Source organism: Cibotium barometz, chromosome 46, assembly GCF_041138505.1.
Source record: "Cibotium barometz isolate CiBa-2024 chromosome 46, ASM4113850v1, whole genome shotgun sequence".
NCBI classification, from domain to species: Eukaryota; Viridiplantae; Streptophyta; class Polypodiopsida; order Cyatheales; family Cibotiaceae; genus Cibotium; species Cibotium barometz.
The window spans coordinates 44,248,916-44,256,901 of NC_141091.1; positions in this window are offsets into that span (position 1 = coordinate 44,248,916).

Sequence of the window (7,986 nt, forward strand, 5' to 3'; positions counted from 1 at the left end):
GCTGTCCATGAGTTCTAAAGCAGCCATGAGGTTCAGGATTTCCTGGAGACTGGCTTCAAAAGTGGAGGCATAAGCATCCAGCTTCTTTTCTTGATTCTCTACCAGCTTTGCCTGGGCTTCAATGAGGACTTCCAAGCAGCTGTTCCTGTAATTTTTACAAAGATCTTGTAGAGTTTGATTGAGAAAGGCCTGTCCTTGTTAATCTTGCACAGTAAGGCGGGGTGGTTTGAGTCGAAGACTGTTAGGTACGGTGCCTTCTTCTCTTTGCTCTCTAAGCTTTTTGAGGTAAGCTTGACTTTTCTCAAAAGCTAAAAACATCTTCTTGTACTCCTCGATAGACTTCTTCAAGAAATCTTTAACGTGAGAAGGTTGAGCGATGGGAAGAGTAGGTAGAGCAAAAAGGTGATCATAGGATGATGATGAAGCACGAAGTGTAAACCTGTATTGGTTTTGTGCATTAGCAGTATCTATGGAATCATCCATTCTCCGCTTAGCACGTTCTCTTTCTCCACTAGCAAATTGAAACGCTCCCTGGCTGGTAGAAGGGTTGTCTTGACCTTCGTTTGCTGCCTCTGGGATAGTGTTCAAAAGCACCATGATAGCAAAGGTTTAGGGTTTAGGGGTTTTTTCAGGTGTGCGGTTGTGAAGTGATAAAGATAAATAACCGGTAACTGTGGCAGCAAAAAATAAATTTTTTGGAGGCCGGTTACGTGATAGTGAAGTGATGTCAAGTGGAGTGTATGTAAGATATGGTGTTGAGGTGTGAATAGTATGAACTTAAGATGGCCACGCACTATGACCAAAAAGTCCAAAATCCCACCTCACGAGGACAACAGCTAGCTGAAAAATACGACCAGTTGCCCATGCAAACTAAAGGCTAAGATGTGGGGACAACAACTCGCCGTAAAAGAACGACTAGTTGCCCACCAAACCAAAGGCTAAGACGTGGGGACAACAACTTGCCGCAAAAGAACGACTAGTTGCCCTCAAAAATAAAGGTAAGGGGAAGGGAAGGTGTATCAATCGAAATGACACTTAGCATGCCACGCAATATGACATTATGCCAGATCGAAGGAGCATACTCAGCAGAAAGACACTAAACCGGCCAAATTAATGACCAAGTGCCTCTTGCTAAGCACCAAAACAATGGCCTTACTCACACACACAAGAAAGACACTTTACTAGCCCAAAAAAGGACTAAGTGCCTCACATACACAAAACACAAGACAAAATTTGATTTAAGAGACAAAAAAGACTTAAAAAAGTCGATTCCTTATATTAACTTGAGGGTGTAGTTCCAAACTAGTTTCGCTCTAGAGTGAGCTCTTCAGTGGAACAGCCAAGTTTGAGATTACAAGAATGAGAGCTCTCCCTTATGTAGAGAGGGGAGGGCTAGCTTTTGCCTCTTTGCATGTGGGATAATTCAGCCTTTTGTTGTGAAAAAGCAAGCTTAGGACATGAAGAACCCAACGCAACAAACGGCGCTCGAATCGGATAAGTAGAGCTCTCTAAACAAGTAAAAGAAGCTCAATAGCATCTCATGCAAGCTATGGGTTTTGAACTCATGACCCCTTTCATTAGAGTCACAAGCCTTAACCATTAGGCTAGAGTGGACATGTTGACTCTACATGCAAAAATAAGTTACATAAGGTAACTAGAAGACTAGAGAGATGCATAAAATAGGTGGAGGGTTTTCCCGATAGCAGAACCAAGCATGGGAGGTCTCATATGCTGTTAAGCCGATGCTCCCAAGGGTTGCTTTACAAAGGTGGGTCCACGCTAAAAATAGTACTTACTAAAAATAGAAAGTTACAAATTCGAGGTTCGAAACCTTGATCTAACAAGATAGGAGCGCAGATTCCTTGGATTTCTCCAGCAAATCATAGGTCTAGGTATATGCTTCAGCTCGGGATTTTGTTGGCAAAGCCGAAAAAGTTTAGGGTTTAGGGTTTAGGGTTCAGGGTTCAGGGTTCATCTGCACAACCAATCACCCTTCCTGCAAGTCCAAAAATAGAGTTCTACAAAGAATGAAAACTAACCTGTAGTCTCGTGGACGCTTGCGAGTTGAGAAACTGAGGTCCAGACACGCCCGAAACGCGATTTTGTTTCAAAAAATTTTATCCCAATGGACACTGTAGCTGCCCTATAGCTCTGCTCCTACGAGGAAAGCTCCTCAATCAGAGTTGATTTGCTGGTGCCTCTCTCGAAGAGCTACCAACAAGGGTGTAGTAGCCAACACAAAGGGGGACCTCCTGCTGCCCGCCAGCCCCTCGCCTCCTCTCCTCTCTCTCTCTCCCGCCTGTCCTCCTCCCCCCCTCTTCTCTACCTGGCATGAACTAGGCTTTGATACCATGAAAAAATGCAGGGGGGAAGAGAGCTTAAGCTCTTGCAAGCACACACGCACTCACAAAACCCTAATAGAGAACACACAAGGTGAGAGGCTGAAAATCTTCTTCTTCACTCAACACTCAACACACCATATACAAAGATAAGAGTACACATAATATGAAAGGTACTCAACCAATACATACACGGGTTCTCTATAGTGTGAACCCAACTAAATGAGTTGGCGCTATAACTATGCCGGTCTCTAGAATGGCTGTCACACAGCCTGTCATCCCACTGGCCGCATATCACCCATGATCTCACCAACCATGCCAGTGGTGTAAGTGTGGGGCCTATCCCCCAGGCGGGTCATCAGTGTCCACCGCCTCACTGGATGAGCTTGATCAATATCTCAACATGCAAGTGGTTTGACTTCCACTTCTAACCACGCCACCAGTTTCACACTTTTTAGAGAAAGGTTTTTTACTTTTTAGAAAAATACTTTTTTTGGAACATTGTATGAGGCCCTTTGTAAGGTCATATGTCCCATAATGGTAGATGATAGGAGCAAGAAACCCCATGCACATGCAATAAATAATGTTAGGCCAAGGGGAGGACTAGAAGAAGGCTTTCTCAATGAGATAGCTTATGTTGAGAATAGATTAATCCTAATTCTAGAATCTAGTTGCACTTGGTTAGATGCCTCCCTCACCTATAAATAGATTTGAAGAGAGGATCTACAAAGCATAGAGAGGATGCAAAGAGCTTGGTCACGAGAGGGACTAAATGGGAAGACAATTCTACCTCGAGCACCTTGGATATTGACAAAGAAGGAGGAGAAGTTGGTGAAAGATGCCATTACTACATTCCAACGGGGTGCATGAGGTGTTTAAAAGGTGCCTTCACAAAGACAAAGAAGAGAGGTGTTGAGCAATTATATGGCTTGAGGTCCCACGATTGGCACAAGATGCTTCAAGTAAGTGAAACATTGAAGTTGTACATATTTTCCTTTTGGTAGAAATTAAAAATTTCTAGGGAGGTTCATAGCAAGAAATAATCTTCATGATTAAATACTAAGTAAGCCACTTAATTAAAGTATAATTAAGATATTAATCACAAGGTGATTGCATTTATCAAGCTCCTAAAATGAGCCAAGGATTACATGTTTTTATAGCTCTCAAGGATCCCTCATCCATAAGATACATGCACCCTTGTGCCATCCATAAATGCTCACACCACATGTGCCACCTTGTGCTTTCCATGTATGGTATCATGGTGGTATGGGACGCTAGTGATCCCTCACATATATTATCTTATGGGATAATTTGGGCTCAAGATTGTTGCTTTGCTTACATCACTTAGCATGTTGTCCTCAACATTCAAAGACAATCTCATTTTCTAAATTCACTAGAAGTTATAGTGTGGGCATTCTTCTAGATAAACTTCTTTTATCTATAGCGTGCATGTTGTGATGAGGGTAATCTCATCGGCATCTTGCTTTTCCCACTTTTAGGGTATAGCTTTACATATTTTTAATCATATCAAAATCCCTAAGGTTTGTACACATAAAAACCTTTGCCCAAATATAATTGCTAATGGGCCTTGTTGCATAAAATAACTTTGTGCACATTTACACATATAATAATCTTGTGCACATTTGCACATTCTATTAAGCTGAATCTTGCACAAATTAAATTAAACATATTTTTGTATGATTATTAATTCATCAAAAAGCCTTGAGAGTCTTGACCTGAAATCCAGACTCTTTCTCCACCATCACGTGCCAATCCTTGAACCGTGCAAAAGCTTGGTCCTTTTGGGAAAGAAACAAGACCCACGTGAATCTGGTACAATCATCAACAAGCAGCATAAAGTAGAGAGATCCTCCCAGAGATAGTGTCTGCTGAGGTTCACACAAGTTAGTGTGAAGGGTTTAGGGTTTAGGGTTTAGGGGTTTTAGGGGTTTAGGGTTTGGGGTTTGGGGTTTAGGGTTTACGGTCTAGGGTCTAGGGTCTACGGTTTAGGATTTAGGGTTAGGGTTTAGGGTTTAGGATTTAGGGCTTTAGGGGTTTAGGGTTTAGGGTTTAGGGTTTGCAGCAAGCCTGCACAGCAGCAGCAACCGATTTAGGGTTTAGGGTTTAGGGTTTAGGGTTTAAGATTCAGGGTTCAGGGTTCAGGGTTCAGGGTCTAGGGTCTAGGGTTTTAGGGTTTTAGGGTTTAGGGTTTAGGGTTTAGGTTTTAGGGTTTAGGCTTTAGGCTTTAGGGTTTAGGGTTAGGGTTTAGGATTTAGGGTTTATGGTTTTAGAGTTTAGGGTTTAGGGTTTAGGGTTTGGTGGGTTTAGGGTTTTAGGGTTTAAGGTTTAGGGTTTAGGGTTTAGGGTTTACGGTTTTTTCAGGTGTGCGGTTGTGAAGTGATAAAGATAAATAACCGATAACTGTGGCAGCAAAAAATAAATTTTTTGGAGGCCGGTTACGTGATAGTGAAGTGATGTCAAGTGGAGTGTATGTAAGATATGGTGTTGAGGTGTGAATAGTATGAACTTAAGATGGCCACGCACTATGACCAAAAAGTCCAAAATCCCACCTCACGAGGACAACAGCTAGCTGAAAAATACGACCAGTTGCCCACGCAAACTAAAGGGCTAAGATGTGGGGACAACAACTCGCCGTAAAAGAACGACTAGTTGCCCACCAAACCAAAGGCTAAGACGTGGGGACAACAACTTGCCGCAAAAGAACGACTAGTTGCCCTCAAAAATAAAGGTAAGGGGAAGGGAAGGTGTATCAATCGAAATGACACTTAGCATGCCACGCAATATGACATTATGCCAGATCGAAGGAGCATACTCAGCAGAAAGACACTAAACCGGCCAAATTAATGACCAAGTGCCTCTTGCTAAGCACCAAAACAATGGCCTTACTCACACACACAAGAAAGACACTTTCCTAGCCCAAAAAAGGACTAAGTGCCTCACATACACAAAACACAAGACAAAATTTGATTTAAGAGACAAAAAAGACTTAAAAAAGTCGATTCCTTATATTAACTTGAGGGTGTAGTTCCAAACTAGTTTCGCTCTAGAGTGAGCTCTTCAGTGGAACAGCCAAGTTTGAGATTACAAGAATGAGAGCTCTCCCTTATGTAGAGAGGGGAGGGCTAGCTTTTGCCTCTTTGCATGTGGGATAATTTAGCCTTTTGTTGTGAAAAAGCAAGCTTAGGACATGAAGAACCCAACGCAACAAACGGCGCTCGAATCGGATAAGTAGAGCTCTCTAAACAAGTAAAAGAAGCTCAATAGCATCTCATGCAAGCTATGGGTTTTGAACTCATGACCCCTTTCATTAGAGTCACAAGCCTTAACCATTAGGCTAGAGTGGACATGTTGACTCTACATGCAAAAATAAGTTACATAAGGTAACTAGAAGACTAGAGAGATGCATAAAATAGGTGGAGGGTTTTCCCGATAGCAGAACCAAGCATGGGAGGTCTCATATGCTGTTAAGCCGATGCTCCCAAGGGTTGCTTTACAAAGGTGGATCCACGCTAAAAATAGTACTTACTAAAAATAGAAAGTTACAAATTCGAGGTTCGAAACCTTGATCTAACAAGATAGGAGCGCAGATTCCTTGGATTTCTCCAGCAAATCATAGGTCTAGGTATATGCTTCAGCTCGGGATTTTGTTAGCAAAGCCGAAAAAGTTTAGGGTTTAGGGTTTAGGGTTCAGGGTTCAGGGTTCAGGGTTCATCTGCACAACCAATCACCCTTCCTGCAAGTCCAAAAATAGAGTTCTACAAAGAATGAAAACTAACCTGTAGTCTCGTGGACGCTTGCGAGTTGAGAAACTGAGGTCTAGACACGCCCGAAACGCGATTTTGTTTCAAAAAATTTTATCCCAATGGACACTGTAGCTGCCCTATAGCTCTGCTCCTACGAGGAAAGCTCCTCAATCAGAGTTGATTTGCTGGTGCCTCTCCCGAAGAGCTACCAACAAGGGTGTAGTAGCCAACACAAAGGGGGACCTCCTGCTGCCCGCCAGCCCCTCGCCTCCTCTCCTCTCTCTCTCTCCCGCCTGTCCTCCTCCCCCCCTCTTCTCTACCTGGCATGAACTAGGCTTTGATACCATGAAAAAATGCAGGGGGGAAGAGAGCTTAAGCTCTTGCAAGCACACACACACTCACAAAACCCTAATAGAGAACACACAAGGTGAGAGGCTGAAAATCTTCTTCTTCACTCAACACTCAACACACCATATACAAAGATAAGAGTACACATAATATGAAAGGTACTCAACCAATACATACACGGGTTCTCTATAGTGTGAACCCAACTAAATGAGTTGGCGCTATAACTATGCCGGTCTCTAGAATGGCTGTCACACAGCCTGTCATCCCACTGGCCGCATATCACCCATGATCTCACCAACCATGCCAGTGGTGTAAGTGTGGGGCCTATCCCCCAGGCGGGTCATCAGTGTCCACCGCCTCACTGGATGAGCTTGATCAATATCTCAACATGCAAGTGGTTTGACTTCCACTTCTAACCACGCCACCAGTTTCACACTTTTTAGAGAAAGGTTTTTTACTTTTTAGAAAAATACTTTTTTGGAACATTGTATGAGGCCCTTTGTAAGGTCATATGTCCCATAATGGTAGATGATAGGAGCAAGAAACCCCATGCACATGCAATAAATAATGTTAGGCCAAGGGGAGGACTAGAAGAAGGCTTTCTCAATGAGATAGCTTATGTTGAGAATAGATTAATCCTAATTCTAGAATCTAGTTGCACTTGGTTAGATGCCTCCCTCACCTATAAATAGATTTGAAGAGAGGATCTACAAAGCATAGAGAGGATGCAAAGAGCTTGGTCACGAGAGGGACTAAATGGGAAGACAATTCTACCTCGAGCACCTTGGATATTGACAAAGAAGGAGGAGAAGTTGGTGAAAGATGCCATTACTACATTCCAACGGGGTGCATGAGGTGTTTAAAAGGTGCCTTCACAAAGACAAAGAAGAGAGGTGTTGAGCAATTATATGGCTTGAGGTCCCACGATTGGCACAAGATGCTTCAAGTAAGTGAAACATTGAAGTTGTACATATTTTCCTTTTGGTAGAAATTAAAAATTTCTAGGGAGGTTCATAGCAAGAAATAATCTTCATGATTAAATACTAAGTAAGCCACTTAATTAAAGTATAATTAAGATATTAATCACAAGGTGATTGCATTTATCAAGCTCCTAAAATGAGCCAAGGATTACATGTTTTTATAGCTCTCAAGGATCCCCTCATCCATAAGATACATGCACCCTTGTGCCATCCATAAATGCTCACACCACATGTGCCACCTTGTGCTTTCCATGTATGGTATCATGGTGGTATGGGACGCTAGTGATCCCTCACATATATTATCTTATGGGATAATTTGGGCTCAAGATTGTTGCTTTGCTTACATCACTTAGCATGTTGTCCTCAACATTCAAAGACAATCTCATTTTCTAAATTCACTAGAAGTTATAGTGTGGGCATTCTTCTAGATAAACTTCTTTTATCTATAGCGTGCATGTTGTGATGAGGGTAATCTCATCGGCATCTTGCTTTTCCCACTTTTAGGGTATAGCTTTACATATTTTTAATCATATCAAAATCCCTAAGGTTTGTACA